Source organism: Cupressus sempervirens, chromosome 7 (genome assembly GCF_028749045.1).
Source record: "Cupressus sempervirens isolate cs-2001-9-10 chromosome 7, ASM2874904v1, whole genome shotgun sequence".
Classification (NCBI taxonomy): Eukaryota; Viridiplantae; Streptophyta; class Pinopsida; order Cupressales; family Cupressaceae; genus Cupressus; species Cupressus sempervirens.
Window position 1 is genome coordinate 683,259,485 of NC_143124.1, and position 20,004 is coordinate 683,279,488.

General features: G+C 47.4%; 2 non-coding genes and 1 pseudogene across 2 annotated transcripts; all 3 read right to left on the reverse strand.

The window, feature by feature from the left end:
- Positions 1–10,440: 10,440 nt before the first annotated feature.
- Positions 10,441–13,747, reverse strand: LOC149548525 (25S ribosomal RNA). Its single transcript, XR_016354929.1, has one exon. It is a non-coding gene; the product is annotated as a 25S ribosomal RNA (ribosomal RNA).
- Positions 13,748–13,971: 224 nt separating this feature from the next.
- On the reverse strand, positions 13,972–14,125 carry LOC149548526 (5.8S ribosomal RNA). The gene has a single exon (XR_016355015.1). It is a non-coding gene; the product is annotated as a 5.8S ribosomal RNA (ribosomal RNA).
- Positions 14,126–14,831: 706 nt separating this feature from the next.
- On the reverse strand, positions 14,832–15,941 carry LOC149548527 (18S ribosomal RNA; annotated as a pseudogene).
- Positions 15,942–20,004: the final 4,063 nt, after the last annotated feature.

Genomic DNA, 20,004 nt, shown 5'->3' on the forward strand with positions numbered 1-20,004 from the left:
ATTGACCTAAAGAGTTGACTTGGTGAGAGTACTTGGTGGGGTGACTTGATGAAAGGACTTAAAGAGTCTACTTGGTGAGAGTACTTGGTGGGGCGACTTGTTTAACGCACTTGAAGAATTGACTTGGTTAGAGTACTTGGTGGGGCGACTTGATGAATGGACTCAAAGAGTCGACATGGTGAGAGTACTTGGTGGCTCGACTTGATGAGCAGACTTAAAGAGTCAACTTGGTGAGAGTACTTGGCAGGGTGAACTGATGAACGGACTTAAAGAGTTGACTTGGTGGGAGTACTTGGTGCGCCGACCTGGTGGGGTGACTTTATGGACAGACTTAAAGAGTCGACTTGGTTAGAGTACTTGTTCTGGTGACTTGATGAACGGACTTGAAGAGTCAACTTGGTGGGGTGACTTGATGAAAGGGCTTAAAGAGTCGACTTGGTGAGAGTACTTGGTGGGGTGACTTGATGAACGGACTTAAAGAGTTGACTTGGTGGGAGTACTTGGTGGGCCGACTTGGTGGGTTGACTTGATGAATGAACTTATAGAGTCGACTTGGTGAGAGTAGTTGTTCTGGTGACTTGATGAACGGACTTAAAGAGTTGGCTTGGTGGGGTGGCTTGATGAAAGGACTTAAAGAGTCGACTTGGTGGGGTGACTTGATGAACGAACTTAAAGGGTCGAATTTGCGGGCTGACTTGATGAACGGACCTAAAGAGTTGACTTGGCGAGAGTAATCGGTGGGGTGACCTGATGAAAAGACTTAGAGAGTCGACTTGGTGAGAGGACTTGGTGGGCCGACCTGGTTGGGTGACTTTGTAAACTGACTTAAAGAGTCGACTTGGTGGGAGTACTTGGTGGGGTGACTTGATGAACGGACTTCAAGGGTCAACTTGGCAAGGTGACTTGATGAACGGTCCTAAAGAGTTGACTTGGTGAGAGTACTTGGTGTGGTGACTTGATGAATTGACTTAAAGAGTCAAATTGGTGAGAGTACTCGGTGGGTTGACTTGATGAACATAGTTAAAGTGTCAACTTGGTGAGAGTACTTGGTCGGGTGACTTGATGAACGCACTTGAAGAATCAACTTGGTTAGAGTACTTGGTGGGGTGACTTGATGAAGGAACTTAAAGATTCGACTTGGTGGGCCAACCTGGTGGGGTGACATGATAAACAAACTTAGAGAGTCGACTTGGTGAGAGTACTTGGTGATTTGGTGGGCAGAGCTGGCCGGGTGACTTGATGAACAAACTTAAGAGTCGACTTGGTGAGAGTACTCGGTGGGCTGACCTAGTCACGTGACTTGATGAACAAACTTAAAGAGGCAACTTGGTGGGCTGACTTGGCCAGGTGACTTGATGAACGAACTTAAAGACTCGACTTGGTGGGTCGAACTAGTGGGGTGACTTGGTGAGAGTACTTGGTGGGCTGACCTAGTAGGGTGACTTGATGAACGAACTTAGAGAGTCAACTTTGTGAGAGTACTTGGTGGGTCGAACTGGCGGGGTGACTTGATGAACGAACTTAAAGAGTCGACCTGGTTAGAGAACTTGGTGGGGCAAGCTGGCAAGGTGAATTGATGAACGAACCTAAAGAGTCAACTTTGTGAGAGTACTTGGTGGGCGGACCTGGCGGGATGACTTGATGACCGATCTTAAAGGGTCAACTTGGTGAGAGTACTTGGTAGGCTGACCTGGCGGAGCGACTTGATGAACAAACTTAAAGAGTCGACTTGGTGGGGTGACATGATGAATAAACCTAAAGAGTTGATCTGGTGAGAGTACTCGGTGGGCCGACCTGGCAGGGTGACTTGGTGAGAAAAATTAAAGAGTCGACTTGGTGAGAGTAGTTGGTGGGCTGACCTGGCGGGGTGACTTGATGAACGAACTTAAAGAGTCAACTTGGTGGGCTGACTTGGCAGAGTGACTTCATGAACAAACTTAAAGAGTCCACTTGGTGGGCTGACCTGGCAGGATGACTTAATGAACGAACTTAAAGAGTTGACTTGGCGAGAGTAATTTGTGGGCTGACCTGGCGGGGTGACTTGGTGAATGAACTTAAAGAATCAGCCTTGTGTGGTGACTTGATGAACGCACTTGAAGGGTCGACTTGGTGGGGTGACTCTATGAATAGACCTAAAGAGTTGACTTGGTGAGAGTACTTGTTGGGGTGACTTGATGAAAGGACTTAAAGAGTCGACTTGGTCAGAGTACTTGGTGGGGCGACTTGATGAACGCACTTGAAGAATCAACTTGGTTAGAGTACTTGGTGGGGCGACTTGATGAACGGACTGAAAGAGTCAACTTGCTGAGAGTACTTGGTGGCTCGACTTGATGAGCAGACTTAAAGAGTCAACTTGGTGAGAGTACTTGGTAGGGTGAACTGATGAACGGACTTAAAGAGTTGACTTGGTGGGAGTACTTGGTGCGCTGACCTAGTGGGGTGACTTTATGGACAAACTTAAAGAGTTGACTTGGTTAGAGTACTTGTTCTAGTGACTTGATGAACAGACTTGAAAAGTCAACTTGGTGGGGTGACTTGATGAAAGGACTTAAAGAGTCGACTTGGTGGGGTGATGTGATGAACGAACTTAAAGGGTCGACTTTGCGAGGTGACTTGATGAATGGACCTAAAGAGTTGACTTGGCGAGAGTACTCGGTGGGGTGACCTGATGAATAGACTTAGAGAGTCGACTTGGTGAGAGTACTTGGTGGGCCGACCTGGTTGGGTGACTTCGTGAACTAACTTAAAGAGTCGACTTGGTGGGAGTACTTTGTGGGGTGACTTGATGAACGGACTTCAAGGGTTGATTTGGTTAGGTGACTTGATGAACGGTCCTAAAGAGTTGACTTGGTGAGAGTACTTGGTTTGGTGACTTGATGAACAAACTTAAAGAGTCGAATTGGTGAGAGTACTTGGTGGGGTGACTTGATGAACATAGTTAAAGAGTCGACTTGGTGAGAGTACTTGGTGGGGTGACTTTATGAACATAGTTAAAGAGTCAACTTGGTGAGAGTACTTGGTCGGGTGACTTGATGAACGAACTTAAAGATTTGACTTGGTGGGCTGACTTGGCAGGGTGACTTGATTAAAAAACTTAGAGAGTCGACTTGGTGAGAGTACTTGGTGACTTGGTGGGCCGACCTGGCCAGGTGACTTGATGAACAAACTTAAAGAGTCGACTTGGTGAGAGTACTCGGTGGGCTGACCTGGTCACGTGACTTGATGAACGAACTTAAAGAGTCGACTTGGTGGGCCAACTTGGCCGGGTGACTTGATGAACAAACTTAAAGAGTCGACTTGGTGGGTCGAACTAGTGGGGTGAATTGGTGAGAGTACTTGGTGGGATGACTTGGCAGGGTGACTTGATGAACAAACTTAAAGAGTCGACTTGGTGAGAGTACTCGGTGAGCTGACCTGGTCACGTGACTTGATGAATGAACTTAAAGAGTTGACTTGGTGGGCTGACTTGGCTGAGAGACTTGATGAACAAACTTAAAGTGTCAACTTGGTGGGTCAAACTTGCGGGGTGACTTGGTGAGAGTACTTGGTGGACTGACCTGGCAGGGTGACTTGATGAATGAACTTAGAGAGTCAACTTTGTGAGAGTACTTGGTGGGTTGAACTGGTAGGGTGACTTGATGGAAGAACTTAAAGAGTCGACCTGGTGAGAGAACTTGGTGAGCCAAGCTGGCGGGGTGAATTGATGAACGAACCTAAAGAGTCAACTTTGTGAGAGTACTTGGTGGGCTGACCTGGCGGGGTGACTTGATGATCGAACTTAAAGGGTCGACTTGGTGAGAGTACTTGGCGGGCCGACCTGGTGGAGCGACTTGATGAATGAGCTTAAAGAGTCGACTCGGTGAGAGTACTTTGTGGGGTGACCTAATGAACAAACCTAAAGAGTCGACCTGGTGAGAGTACTCATTGGGCCGACCTGGCAGGGTGACTTGGTGAGCAAACTTAAAGACTCGACTTGGTGAGAGTAGTTGGTGGGCTGACCTGGTGGGGTGACTTGATGAATGAACTTAAAGAGTCGACTTGGTGGGCTAACTTGGTAGAGTGACTTCATGAACGAACTTAAAGAGTCCACTTTGTGGTCCGACCTGGTGGGGTGACTTGATGAACGAACTTAAAGAGTCGACTTGGCAAGAGTAATTTGTGGGCTGACCTGGTGAGGTGACTTGATTAATGAACTTAAAGAGTCGACTTGGTGGGGTGACTTGATGAACGCACTTGAAGGGTCAACTTGGTGGGGTGACTCTATGAACAGACCTAAAGAGTTGACTTGGTGAGAGTACTTGGTGGGGTGACTTGATGAAAGGACTTAAAGAGTCGACTTGGTGAGAGTACTTGGTGGGGTGACTCGATGAACGCACTTGAAGAATCAACTTGGTTAGAGTACTTGGTGGGGCGACTTGATGAACAGACTCAAAGAGTTGACTTGGTGAGAGTTCTTGGTGGCTCGACTTGATGAGCAGACTTAAAGAGTCAACTTGGTGAGAGTACTTGGCGGGGTGAACTAATGAACGAACTTAAAGAGTCGACTTGGTGGGAGTACTTAGTGCGCCGACCTGGTGGGGTGACTTTATGGATGTACTTAAAGAGTTGACTTGGTTAGAGTACTTGTTCTGGTGACTTGATGAACGGACTTGAAGAGTCGACTTGGTGGGGTGTCTTGATGAAAGGACTTAAAGAGTCGACTTGGTGAGAGTACTTGGTGGGGCGACTTGATGAATGGACTTAAAGGGTCAACTTGGCGGGGTGACTTGATGAACAGACCTAAAGAGTTGACTTGGTGACAGTACTTGGTGGGGTGAACTGATGAATGGAATTAAAGAGTCAACTTGGTGGGAGTACTTGGTGGGCCAACCTATTGGGGTGACTTGATGAACGAACTTATAGAGTCGACTTGGTGAGAGTAGTTGTTCTGTTTACTTGATGAACGGACTTAACGAGTCAACTTGGTGGGGTGACTTGATGAAAGGACTTAAAGAGTCGACTTGGTGGGGTGACTTGATGAACAAACTTAAAGGGTCAACTTTGCGGGGTGACTTGATGAACGGACCTAAAGAGTTGACTTGGCAAGAGTGCTCGGTGGGGTGACCTGATGAACAGACTTAGAGAGTTGACTTGGTGAGAGTACTTGGTGGGCCGACCTAGTTGGGTGACTTCGTGAACTGACTTAAAGAGTCAACTTGGTGGGATTACTTGGTGGGGTGACTTGATGAACGGACTTCAAGGGTCGACTTGGCGAGGTGACTTGATGAACGGTCCTAAGGAGTTGACTTGGTGAGAGTACTTGGTGTGGTGACTTGATGAACAGACTTAAAGAGTCGAATTGGTGAGAGTACTTGGTGGGGTGACTTGATGAACATAGTTAAAGAGTCGACTTGGTGAGAGTACTTGGTCGGGTGACTTGATGAACACACTTGAAGAATCGACTTGGTTAGAGTACTTGGTGGGGTGACTTGATGAATGAACTTAAAGATTCGACTTGGTGGGCTAACTTGGCGGGGTGACTTGATGAACGAACTTAGAGAGTCAACTTGGTGAGAGTACTTGGTGACTTGGTGGGCCGACCTGGCTGGGTGACTTGATGAACAAACTTAAAGAGTTGACTTGGTGAGAGTACTCGGTGGGCTAAACTGGTCATGTGACTTGATGAACGAACTTAAAGAGTCGACTTGGTGGGCCAACTTTGTCGGTTTACTTGATGAACGAACTTATGGAGTTGACTTGGTGGGTCGAACTAGCGAGGTGACTTGGTGAGAGTACTTGGTGGGCTACCCTGGCAGTGTGACTTAATGAACAAACTTAGAGAGTCAACTTTGTGAGAGTACTTGGTGGGTCGAACTAGCAAGGTGACTTGATGAACGAACTTAAAGAGTCGACTTGGTGAGAGAACTTGGTGGGCTGAGCTGGTGGGGTGAATTGATGAACAAACCTAAAGAGTCAACTTTGTGAGATTACTTGGTGGGCCGACCTAGTGGGGTAACTTGATGACCGAACTTAAAGGGTCAACTTGGTGAGAGTACTTGGCGGGCTGACCTGGCAGAGTGACTTGATGAACTAACTTAAAGAGTCGACTCGGTGAGAGTACTTGGTGGGGTGACCTGATGAACAAACATAAAGAGTCAACATGGTGAGAGTACTTGATGGGCCGACTTGGCAGGGTGACTTGGTGAGAAAACTTAAAGAGTTGACTTGGTGAGAGTAGTTGGTGGGCTGACCTGGCGAGGTGACTTGATGAACGAACTTAAAGAGTCGACTTGGTGGGCTGACTTGGCAGAGTGACTTCATGAACAAACTTAAAGAGTCCACTTGGTGGGCTGACCTGGCGTGGTGACTTGATGAATGTACTTAAAGAGTCGACTTCGTGAGAGTAATTTGTGGGCTGACCTAGCGGGGTGACTTGATGAATGAACTTAAAGAGTCGACTTGGTGGGGAGACTTGATGAACACACTTGAAGGGTCGACTTGGTGGGGTGACTCTATGAACGAACCTAAAGAGTTGACTTGGTGAGAGTACTTGGTGGGGTGACTTGATGAAAGGACTTAAAGAGTCGACTTGGTGAGAGTACTTGGTGGGGCGACTTGATGAACGCACTCTAAGAATCAACTTGGTTAGAGTACTTGGTGGGGCGACTTGATGAACGAACTCAAAGAGTTGACTTGGTGAGAGTACTTGGTGGCTCGACTTGATGAGAAGACTTAAAGAGTCAACTTGGTGAGAGTGGGCCTAACGGGGTGAGGTGGTGAGTGGGCCTAATGAGGCAAGTTGGTGGGGTGACATGGCGAGTGGAATTAGAGAGCCAACATGGTGAGGCGACTCGACGAGTTGTTTCATTGAGATGACATGGTGAGCTGACTTGGCGAGTTGACCTGGCAAGCAAACTTAAAGAGTCAACTTGGAAACGTGCTCGAGTCGACTTGGTGAGGCGACCTGGCGAGCGAGCTCAAAGAGTCAACATGGTGAGGCAACTCATTAAGTCAACATGGTGAGGTGACTCATGGTGAGGAGCTATCCTTGAGGTGACTTGGTAAGCCTACTTGATTAGTCAACTTGGTGAGCTGACCTAACGAGCTGACATGGTGAGTGGGCTTAAAGAGGCAACGACTTGGTGGGGTAACTTGGCAAGCCAACTTATTGAGGCGAGATGGTGAGTCAACTTGGTGAGCTAACTTGGTGAGTGCACTTAAAGAGTCAACTTCATGAGATGACTCAGCGAGTTAGCTCACTGATGCGACTTGGGCAGGCCGACTTGGCGAGCGAACTTAAATAGGCGACTTGGGCGGGCTGACCTGGTGAGAGAACTTAAAGAGTTGACTTGGCAATGTACTTGAACAACCAACTTGGTGAGCTGACATGGTGAGTGGGCTTAGAGAAGCAACTTGGTGGGGCAACTTGGTGAGCACACTTGCTGGGGCAAGGTGGTAAAATGACTAGGTGATTCGACTTGGTGAGCTGACTTAGGGAGCTGACTTGGTGAGCAAACTTAAGGGGTCGACTTGGTGAGGCAACCTGAATAATCAACTCGGTGAGCTGACTTGGGGAGCTGACATGGTGAGCGATCTTAAAGAAGAGGCAACCTGGTGGGGCAACCTGGTGAGGCGAGACGGTAAGTCATTTTGGTGAGCCAGCTTGACGAGCTGTGAGCAGACTTAAAGAGTCAATTCCTTATTTGGCAAAGACCACATGGTCAGATGACTTGGTGAGCTGACCTGGCTAGCAAAATTGGCAAGAAAACTTATAGAATCGAATTGCTATCCCCAACCAGGATCGCACGCCTAGGTTAACCCAACTTCGGTCACTCGAATCCGTCACCCTAGCCTCAGGCGACCCGACTGGGTTGCTAGAGTGGGTTGACGAGGGCAAAAAAAAAAAAAAAATCATGGGAGGCCCTGTATAGAAAAGAGCGCTAAATTTTGGGCATTACAAAATAAATAAAAAACAAGTTACCCACTTTTTGATCACGCACAAGTTTCAGTTCATGTATTGCCGAGCTAACTCGAGGCATTACGCCTAGCTAGCCAGATTCGAGGTAGGGTAGCCGAAACGATCTAATTTGAGAATTTTCTTTATAAAAAGAGATCATGATATGCCCCATAAGGAAAAAAAGAATGAAATTTTGGGAGTTCAAAAAAAATGTTACCCAATTTTGGATCGCGCATAGGGCTCGGGTCACGTATCATCGAGGTGCCCTGGGTGACATGATTTGAGCGAAAAGTCGACGGTGGCATGAGTCGTGCAAAAACATTGGAGGCTATTAAGGCTTGAGGTGGGTCGGGTTGAAAACTTTGGGCGTTAACCAAAAAGAAAAAGTTAACCACTATTGGATCACATACATGGCTCGGGGCACTTAGAATCAAGTCGAGCACGGTGACATGAGTCGTGCAAAAAATTTGGAGACGACTCGAGTTGGGGCATTCGACTCTATCCGAGTTCAAAACTTTGGGACTTGACAAAAAAAAGAAAAAAGAAAAAGTTGCCCAATTTTGGATCACGTAAGTGACTCAAGCCACTCAGAATCAAGGCGAGTGCGGTTACATGAGTCGAGCGAAAAAAAAATGGAGGCGGTTAAGGATCGAGGAAATTCAAGTCGGGGTAGCTGAGTCGATTCAAAAACTTTGGCCGTTAGCCAAAAAAAGAGTTAATTGCTTTTGTATCACGTACATGAGTTGGGGCGCATAGAATCAAGTCAAGCACAGTGACATGAGTGGTTCGAAAAAATTGCAGGCGATTAAGGCTCGAGGCAATTTGAGTCGGGGTTGCTGACACGATTCGGGTTGAAATCTTTGGGTGTTAACCAATGAAGGAAGAAGTTAACCACTTTTGTATCATGTACATGACTCGGGGCACCAAGTTGAGCACGGTGACATGAGTCCTGTGAAAAAACTGGAGGTGGTTAAGCCTCGAGGCGATACGAGTCGGGGTTGCCGACACAATTTGGGTTGAAAATTATGGGCATTAACCCAAAAAAAGAGTTGACCACCTTTGGATCATGCACATGACTTGGCGCACTTAGAATCATGTCAAGCACAGTGACATGAGTCATGCAAAAAAATTGGAGGCAGTTAAGGCTCGACGCGATTCGAGTCGGGGTTCGGGTAGTTGGGGCGATTCGTGTCAGGGTTGCTGACATGGTTCGAGTTGAAAACTTTGGGCATTAACCCAAAAAAAAAAAAAGTTGACCTCTTTTGTACCACGTACATGACTCGGCGCACTTAGAATCAAGTCGAGCATGGTGACATGCATTGTGCAATAAATTTGGAGGCAATTCGAGTCGGGGTAGCCAACTCGATTTGAGTCCAAAACTTTGGGCGTTAACCAAAAAAATAAGTTGACCGATTTTGGATCATGTACATGAGTCGTCTGCCCTCGCAAAAATTACAAAACCTGGGGACCCGCCTGGAATTCGCAGTCGAAAGATTTTTCTGCCCTCACAAAAATTTACAAACCCCACCCGCTCAAAATTTGGACTTGAAATATTTTTCCGCCTTCGTGGAATTTACAAACCCCACCCGCTCGGAATTTGGCACTTAGAAATTACGAAACCCCGCAAGCTCAAAATTTGGACTTGGAAGATTTTTTCGTGCTCACAGAAATTGCAAACCCGACCCACATGGAAATTTCACTTGGAAGACATTTTCGCACTCGCGGAAATCACAAAACCCCACCGCGGGGAATTCAGCACTTGGGAGATTTTTCCGCCCTTCCGAAAATCGCAAACCCCACCAGCTCAAAATTTGGGACTTGGGAGATTTTTTCCCCCTCATGGAAATTTTACAAAACCCCCCTCGCCCGAAATTTAGCACTCGGGAGATTTTTCTACCCTGGCAGAAAATTCTACAAAACCCCTCCCTCCCGCCCGAAATTTGGCACTCGGGAGATTTTTCCGCCCTAGCGAAAATTGCAAACCCCACCCGCCAGGAATTTGGCACCTAGGAGATTTTTACGCCCTCGCAAAAATTGCAAACCCCACCCACTGAGAATTTGGCACTTGGGATATTTTTTCGCCCTCACAAAAATTTTCACAAAACCCCACCTGCCCGGAATGTGGCACTTGGGAGATTTTTCCGCCCCGGCAGAAATTGCAAAACCCCACCCACCGGGAATTCAGCACTTGGGAGATTTCTTCACCCTCGCAGAAATTTTCACAAAACCCCACCCACTCAAAATTTGGCACCTGGGAGAGTTTTCCTGCCCTCGCAAAAAATTGCAAACCCCACCTGCCCAAAATTTGGTAGTTGGAAGATTTTCCCGCAATTGCACAAATTGCAAACCCCACCTGCCAGGAATTTGGCACTTGAGAGATTGTTACGAGCTCGCAAGAAAAAACCTTGCAAACCCCACCCCCACCCAAAATTTGGCACTTGGGAGATTTTCTCGCCCTCGTGCAAATTACAAACCCCACCCACCTCAGAGTCAAAAAAGGTTTTACGAATCGAGGCGACAGAGGGCTGAATTTCAGTGGATCGTGGCAACAAGGCCACTCTGCCACTTACAATACCCCATCACTTATTTAAGTCATCTACAAAAGATTGTTCTCGCCGACCACTTGAAATTAATATCCAAGGTTGCTCCAACGGGCTAGTGCGCCGATCAGAGATGGCCAATGACACAAGCCCCTGGGCGTGCAAGAGCACCCCTACTGCGGGTCGCGATGCAGCCAGAGAGAGATATGCACCACATCTAGCATGGATTCTGACTTAGAGGCGTTCAGTCATAATCTGACATACGATAGCTTCATGCCACTGGCTTTTCAACCAAGTGCGATGACCAAATGTGTGAATCAACGATTCCTCTCGTACTAAGTTGAATTACTATCACGACACGGATCATCAGTAGGGTAAAACTAACCTATCTCACGACGGTCTAAACCCAGCTCACGTTCCCTATTGGTGGGTGAACAATCCAACACTTGGTGAATTCTGCTTCACAATGATAGGAAGAGCCGACATCGAAGGATCAAAAAGCAATGTTGCTATGAACACTTGGCTACCACAAGCCAGTTATCCCTATGGTAACTTTTCTGACACCTTAAGCTTCAAATTTTGAAAGTCTAAAGGATCGATAGGCCACACTTTCACGATTTGTATTCGTACTGAAAATCAAAATCAAATGAACTTTTACCCTTTTGTTCAACACGCCAGTTATCCCTATGGTAACTTTTCTGACACCTTAAGCTTCAAATTTTGAAAGTCTAAAGGATCGATAGGCCACACTTTCACGATTTGTATTCGTACTGAAAATCAAAATCAAATGAACTTTTACCCTTTTGTTCAACACGAGATTTCTGTTCCCGTTGAGCTCATCTTAGGACACTTGCGTTATCTTTTAATAGATGTGTCGCCCTAGCCAAACTCCCCACCTAACAATGTCTTTCGCCTAGATCGGCACGCCTAGATGCACCTTAAGGCCAAAAATAGGGGCATTGCCCCATCTCAACCTCAAAAAATAAGTAAAATAACGTTAAAAGTATTGGTATTTCACTTGCACCCGAAAGCTCCCACTTATTCTACACCTCTCAAGTCATATCACAAAGTCGGACTAGAGTCAAGCTCAACAGGGTCTTCTTTCCTCGTTGATTCCTCCAAGCCCGTTCCCTTGGCTGTGGTTTCGCTAGATAGTAGATAGGGATAGTAGGAATCTCGTTAATCCATTCATGCACATCACTAATTAGATGATGAGGCATTTGGCTACCTTAAGAGAGTCATAGTTACTCCCACCGTTTACCCGCGCTTTGTTGAATTTCTTCACTTTGACATTCAGAGCAGTGGTCAGAAATCACATTGCAGCAGCATCCACAGGGACCATCGCAATGCTTTGTTTTAATTAAACAGTCGGATTCCCCTTGTCTGTACCAGTTTTGAGTTGAGTGTTCATCACCTAGGGAAAGCCCTCAGAAGGGGGCGTCCTGCGTTCGTCACCCAATCGGCACGCGATGACCTGCCCTCGCCATGGGAGCAGCTCGGGCAGGCCGCCAATAGCCCATGAGTTCAGGGCATAGACCCCTAGGCCCAGCCCTCAGAGCCAATCCTTTTCCTGAAGTTATGGATCCATTTTGCTGACTTCCCTTATCTTCATTGTTCTATTGACCAGAGGCTATTCACCTTGGAGACCTGATGCAATTTTGAGTACGATCAGGCGTGAACGGTACTCGATCCTCTAGATTTTCAAGGGCCGTCGAAGGCACACCAAACACCGCAGGATGTGTAGTACTCTTCCAGGTGCTGGACCCTATCTTCGGTCGAACCGATTTTAGGGTGGGCAGGCTATTAAAAAGAAAAGATAACTCTTCCCGGGGCCCCCGTCGATGTCTCCAAATTTCCTAACAATGTCATCCACCGCCACGTCCTGGTTCGGGAATATTAACCCGATTCCCTTTCGATGATCATGCAAAGCACGCCCTTGAAATAGGGTTTCCCCATCTCTTAGGATCGACTAACCCATGTCCAAGTGCTGTTCACATGGAACCTTTCCCCACTTCAGTCTTCAAAGTTCTCATTTGAATATTTGCTACTACCACCAAGATCTGCACCGGGGGCCGGTCCACCCAGGCTCACGCCCAAGGTTTCGCAACAACCCCCGCATCCTCCTACTTATTGGAGCCTGGCACTTTCCCTGATGGCCAAGTATAGGTTGCGCGCTTCAGTGCCATCCATTTTTTGGGCTAGTTGATTCAGCAGGTGAGTTTATACACACTCCTTAGTGGATTTCAATTTCCATGAACACCGTCCTACTGTCTTAATCAACCAACACCCTTTGTGGGATCTGAGTTAGCGTGAAATTTGGAACCATAACTCAGCTTTCAATTCATCCTGCATCGCCAATTCTGCTTACCAAAAATGGCCCACTTGGAGCTCGCAATTCTGTGGTGTGGCTCAATAGAGCAGCCGCGCCGACTTACCTATTTAAAGTTTGAGAATAGGTCAAGGGCGTTACACCCCCGATGCCTCTAATCATTTGCTTTACCTAATAAAACTTACACGTGAGCTACAGGTATCTTGAGGGAAACTTCAGAGGAAACCAGCTACTACACGGTTCAATTAGTCTTTTGCCCCTATACCCAATTCAGACGAACGATTTGCACGTCAGTATCGCTGCGGGCCTCCACCAGAGTTTCCTCTGGCTTCCCCCTGCTCAGGCATAGTTCACCATCTTTTGGGTCCCAACAGGTGTGCTTGCACTCAAACCCTTCACATAAGATCAAGGTTGGTCGGTGGTGCACCCCCCGAGAGGGGATCTCGCCAGTCCCCCAAACCGAGTGACAGACCGGCTCACACCATTCCGCATGCGATCAGGGCACATCACCGGCCTCCATCCGCTTCCCTCCCAAAAATTTCAAGCACTCTTTAACTCTCTTTTCAAAGTCCTTTTCATCTTTCCCTTGTGGTACTTGTTCGTTATTAGTGTCTCACCCGTATTTAGCCTTGGACAAAATTTACCACCCAATTAGGGCTGAATTCCCAAACAACCCGACTCGCCAACAGCGCCTCGTGGTGCGACAGGGTCTGGGCCCAATGGGGCTCTCACCCTCTTCAGTGCCCCCTTCCAGGGGACTTGGGCCTGGTCTGTCACTGAGGATGCTTCTACAGACTATAATTCAATAGACGCGAACGTCAATTTTCATGCTGGGCTCTTCCCAGTTCGCTCGCCGTTACTAGGGGAATCCTGGTAAGTTTCGTTTCCTCCACTTATTGATATGCTTAAACTTAGCGGGTACTCACGCCTGACTTGGGGATGCGGTAGAGATGCAGCAATGCTCATACTGCGGCGGGCCGCTAAGACAAGAATAAAGTTCCTCACGAGGAATCGTTCAATCGGCGCAAACCAACGCTGACCTTTGCGAGCCACCACTCGTCGCAATGGATTGACGGACCTCATGCTCATTTCAGCCGACTGCACGCCACATGAAGACGTGGACGGCCATCTTCACTCCTCGCTGGGGAGGGCAAAATTTTGTAGTGCGATGCCCAAGAAGACGTGCCCTTGGCCGTGGCCTCGGGCGCAACTTGCATTCAAAGACTTGATGGTTCACTGGATTCTACAATTCACACTAATTATTGCATTTCGCTACATTCTTCATTATGGTGAGAGCTGAGATATCTGCTGTCGAGAGTCCTGATTTTGTTTTGTTTTTGTCTTTCGACAACCCAAGCGTGCAAGGCGCTGGCTCGCGCTTTGTTCTTTTGATTTCTAAGGTGCGCAATGCACCTGTGTGTTGGGTGTTGACACATCCCAAACCCCAGGCACCCAATGGGTGTGATGAGGAATGTTGTGGTGTGTCCCCACCCCATCACCTCGCAAAGGTGGGAGGCAATGCATGGGAGAGCCGTGTCAGTAAACGGGGCCCTTGCCCCAAAAATCATGCGAGTGCACCCATCCTAAACACAGAATGCTCTAGGCGACGAGTAAACACACCTGGGCAAGGCAACGAGGGGTTTTGGTAGTCCCGACTTGCCGCCGTCAAAATGACGGATCCCTGACACAGTGCCGCGCACGCGATCAGACCATAAAATCTCAACTAGGGATGAGGCTCAGACCCCCTCTGAACTGCAACTGAGCAGAGACCTCTCGCTCTAACGTGGATGTCATTCGAAGGCACCGATCCTAATCCAGATTGCATCTAAGTCTCTTCTTCGCCCTGCGGGGAATCCACACTTTCAATCATGGGCATTCGATGTGACCCTCAACCTTGACGGTACTGGACGCATAGCTTGGCCATCTAGAACATCACTGCAAGGCTGAGTGTCCACACATCATCGAGATTTCAAGGGCAGGGAGGAGGCTAACTCCATCCCCTACACGATTTAGGGTCTCGAACCGACAATGATCCTACCGCAGGTTCACCTATGGTAACCTTGTTACGACTTCTCCTTCTTGTAAATGATAAGGTTTAGTGAACTTCTTGCAATGTCGCTGATAGGAACTGCCGTCATCACCACGATCTAAACACTTCACTAGATTATTCAATCGGTAGGAGTGACGGGCAATGTGTACAAAGGGCAGGGGTGTAGTCAACGCGAGCTGATGACTTTCGCTTACTAGGAATTCCTCGTTGAAGATCAATAATTGCAATGGTCTATCCCCATCATGATGCAATTTGGCAAGATTTCCCAAACCTTTCAGGCCAGGGAGAGAAACTCGTTGGTTGCATCAGTGTAGCACGCGTGCAGCCCAGAACATCTAAGGGCATCACAGACTTGTTATTGCCTCAAACTTCCATGATCTAGGAGGCCATAGTCCCTCTAAGAAGCTAGCCGCAAAGGGGAACCTCCACGTAGCTAGTTAGCAGGCTGAGGTCTCATTCGTTAATGGAATTAACCAGACAAATCGCTGCACCAACTAAGAATGGCCATGCACCACCACCCATAGAATCAAGAAAGAGCTCTCAATCTATCAATCCTTACTATGTCTAGACCTGGTAAGTTTCCCTGTGTTGAGTCAAATTAAGCTGCAGGCTCCACTCCTGGTGGTGCCCTTCCATCAATTCCTTTAAGTTTTAGCCTTGCGACCATACTCCCCCCGGAACCGAAACACTCTGATTTCTCAGAAGGTGCTGGCAGAGTCCTTAAAGAAACATCCACCGATCCCTGGTTGGCATCGTTTATGGTTGAGACTAGGACGGTATCTGATTTTCTTCGAGCCCCCAACTTTCATTCTTGATTAATGAAAACATCCTTGGAAAATGCTTTCGCAGTGGTTTGTTTTCCATAAATCCAAGAATTTCACCTCTGACAATGAAATATGAATGCCCCTGACAGTCCCTATTAATCATTACTCTGGTCCCAAAGGCCAATAGAACAGGACCATCAAAGAAACTATAACTGATTTAATGAGCCATCCACAATTTCACAGTCTGAAATAGTTCATACTTGGACATGCATGGCTTAATCTTTGAGACAAGCATATGACTACTGGCAGGATCGACCAGGTAGCTTCTAACAACGAGGGGACCCCCAAGACCTGCTACAGCCAAGGGATGCCTGCCGTGATGGGAAACCAAAATTTAGATTCGCTCTGTCATGCATCCAAACATAATCTGCCGCACAAGCTACAAGAATGATGTTCACAGCACATGCAGGACTCGCAACACTCAAAGATTTCACACAAGAGGAAAGTGTCCCATCATCAACCGGAGAGGGCCAAACAGGGAACCTCGGTTCACAGGAACCTGGGAAGAACATCCCGTATGGAACCCTTTACCATCAAACTCACTGTCACCACTACTCGGAAAGAAGCCTCGAGTCTATATGAGATGCACCACGCACGTAGCCACCTCAATTGTAAGGCCACTTAGAGACATCCATTTCCGAGGCATATGCCTCCTACACACCTGTTGAGGTGCACTTGCACAGAAAAAATCCTTCTCAATCGCAACAAAAATTTTCCCATGATGAAGAGCTAGTTTGCCGAAGTACCAACGAAGACCACCGTATTGAAGGGTGAAGGGTCGTGCGAGTCAAAAACATGGCTGGTTTTGCGATTGGCGGGGGCATCACTGTGCATGCGACCACCTCAATTATAAGGCCACTCAAGGGCGTCATGTATAACACCCCCTCCACACATTTATAGGTGATGAGAGCCCACCCACATACATGGACATGTCTAACCTTTGGAAAATATCTCCTTTCCCAGCATAGGCTCGCTAACCGTTCCTCGTGACACGTGATCTGCCAGCGCAGGTACAGAAAAGTTCCTATGGGTGAACACTCACACTAGCATTGTCGGACAAGCTTCAATCTCATGCACATGCACATACCAAAGAACTGCACCACGAGGGAACCACCCGCGAGCACCCACATCTCGGCAAAAAGCATTTGTGCGATTTCTTCCCCTAGACAGACACATTGGGCCTGCACTTGTTGGAGCATTGCAAAGACGAGCACTCTAGTTCGCAGGAGCTTGAGAAGAACATCTCGTACGAAACCCGTTCCTCCAAAATTCTCGAATCACAAATGCTTGCAGTAGAGTCGTAATGCAAAGATGTACACGGTGCATGCGACTGAGTAAGGACACTCAGAGACATCCATTTCCCAGGCATATGCCCCCTACACACTTTTTGGTGCACCCCGTACAAATGGCCATACTTCGACAAGCCCTCCTAAAATTTTTCATCTGAAGAGAGATGAAATGGCTTGGGATTTTTGTCCACACAATGCAAACATCAAACACTCTCTTTAGGGGGGAGCTAAAGAAGAGTATCTCTCGCAGAACCCATGAGCTGTAGCCGTTCGGATCGCACAGGGTAGGACAGGGCATGCAGAGTTTCTGCATCCAAACAAAAATTATTGGTAATACTCTACGCTTCTACTAGCCTGAACCACAAAGGCTATCATGACAGTTCCATGCACTTCTATATAATGAGACAATGAAGAGGCGAGCATGCATCGAGAATGCACTAGAAAATAAATTATGCGGCAACCAAACCTTTCGCCGGCCCCCCTCTCAATCCCAAGGCTCTACCAATCAGCAAAAACTTAGGGTGGAGAGTGGACCCTTGATGAAATTAGGGACGTCGAGCAATGCACCTGTGCAACCATCTCTTTCCTTCTTGCCATCCAAGTAGGATAAAAATGCAATGATAGAACGTGCCAATGAGACGAAGCCCTTGGCTAAAAGATACAACTCCATACACACTCAGAAACAAGCGCATCTTAGAATCGAACACCAAATGTGCAGTGTGTTGCAAGCCATGCAGACACCTACATATAGGGTATATCAAACAAAACAAAGCGATAAGTACTTCCCACCAGCTCTGCCACTGTGATATTACCGAATGGGATATATACTCACCACCACAGATTAATGACCATCATTACCATCTCAGAATAGATACAAGCACATCAAGCTTCATCGGATCAACTGGATGAATTTCACCTTGAAGGGACCCAATCCAAAAGTTTCAGAGGTCATCTCCTAGAACTCTCAAGAACAAGGCCCATCTTACATGCAAACTCTACTACTGTGCAAACATAGGTTGCAATTAAAGAGAAATTGCAAGGCTGTCACAATGGCCCGAGGCCAATGCTCCGACTAAGTCAATTTTCTCTTGCAATCACCATGTCGCCGTTCACAGAGAGATCTCCCCATTCACTTGTGATGCGACACACAATCCAAGTGCTAGACGTGAGCTCACCCTTCAAAGGCCACTTTCCAAGGTATCCCTTGATGACACATTGGAATGACAACTATTGTCAAACCATTCCCAATGTTGTGCCGATCGAGTTGGCACAGAGGCGACCTTGGGGAGCTCTCGCGTAGAAATTGAGATGTGCTTTCGTACCCATCCCTCACAAAGACCAATGTTATCTGTGAACAAATTTGGAATCCAAGGGCTCGCATCCATCAATATCGTCGGTATTGGGTCTATATACAAAGGCCACGAAGAGGTTCAGAGAAGAGAAGCCCCCCTTGCTCGCTCGCACAAACATCCCAAATTCTAGACACAAGCACCCGCCCTTAGCATTTCTCTCTAGATCACCGCAATGACACATTGGAATGACAACCATTGTCGAACAACTCTCAAAATTTTGGCAATGGAGTGAGAAAGAAGAGCAACTTTGGGGAGAGGCACATAGCAAACTGGTTTCTCCTTCATTCCGCTCTTATATGCAGATCTGATGTCACTGATTTTGTTTTGAATCTGAGGCTGCATTCATCCTTGCCCACACGAGCAATGGCTCCTTTGATCGAATGGCCACAAGGAGCTTCTGATAACAAAGGCTCCCTTGTCACTCGTGATGCATAGCCCAACTGCTAGACGATGGCTCGCCCTTCAGATCGCTGCCCAGGCAACCACCACAACGACACCATTGGAATAACAATTGCTGCCGAACCATTCGAAAAATTTTGTGCCAAAGAATTTGTTGCAAAGAGAATGACTCTGGGGAAAGAACACTCGCAAAGAAAAATCAGGATGGCTTCACGGCCCTTCCAATAGAGAAACGATGCTAGTGCCAATATTCAAAATCTGAATAACGTGTCTTTCTCGAACACCAACACCGATTCTATTAGGGAGGGTTGCCGAGAGCTTTTGTTATCAAATCCTCCCATTGTAGCCATGATAGGCATGCAAAAAATTTTGCTAGAGCACCAAACACCCACCCACCTCATGGCTAGAGACAAGGGCTCGCCATTAGATCAACTTTGAAATCGCACAACAGACGCGGTGTAGAATGGCAACCGCTGCCAAGTCTCTTCCATAATTGCATCGGTCGAGTGATCGAAGAAGGTGATCTAAGAGAGGGTCCAAGCATAGGCATTCGTTGGGGGATTCATGCTGATGGCATAAATTTATGCAATACCTGAGCAACACCGTACGAAGGCGCTAGATGAGGGCTCCCGTTTTAGATCGAGTTTTAAAATCACCAAGAAGATGCGGTGAGGGCTGGCAACCACTGCCAAACCTTTTTTCGAAATTGCGGCAGCTGAGTGACAAGAAAACATGATCTCAAGGAGAGTCCAAGAATAGCACCCTCGAGGGTGGGCTTCATGCCCCTTTAATTGATTCAACATCAGCGTCCACCATTTCAAAATCCAACATATCTATCCACCCTGACAATAGACAAGGGCTCGCCATTAGATCAACTTTGAAATCACACCCACCTCATGGCTATAGACAAGGGCTCGCCATTAGATCAACTTTGAAATTGCAGAACAGACATGGTGTAGAATGGCAACCATTGCCAAGTCCCTTCCGTAATTGCGTCGGTCGAGTGATCGAAGAAGGTGATCTAAGAGAGGGTCCAAGCATAGGCATTTGTTGGGGGATTCATGCCGATGGCATAAATTTATGCAACACCCGAGCAACATTGGACCGAGGTGCTACACGAGGGCTCCCATTTTAGATCAAGTTTTAAAATCACCAAGTAGACGTGGTGAGGGCTTGCAACCGCTACCAAACATTTTTTTGAAATTGAGCCAGATGAGTGACAAGAAAACATGATCTAAAGGAGAGTCCAGGAATAGCACCCTCGAGGGTGGGCTTCATGCCCCTC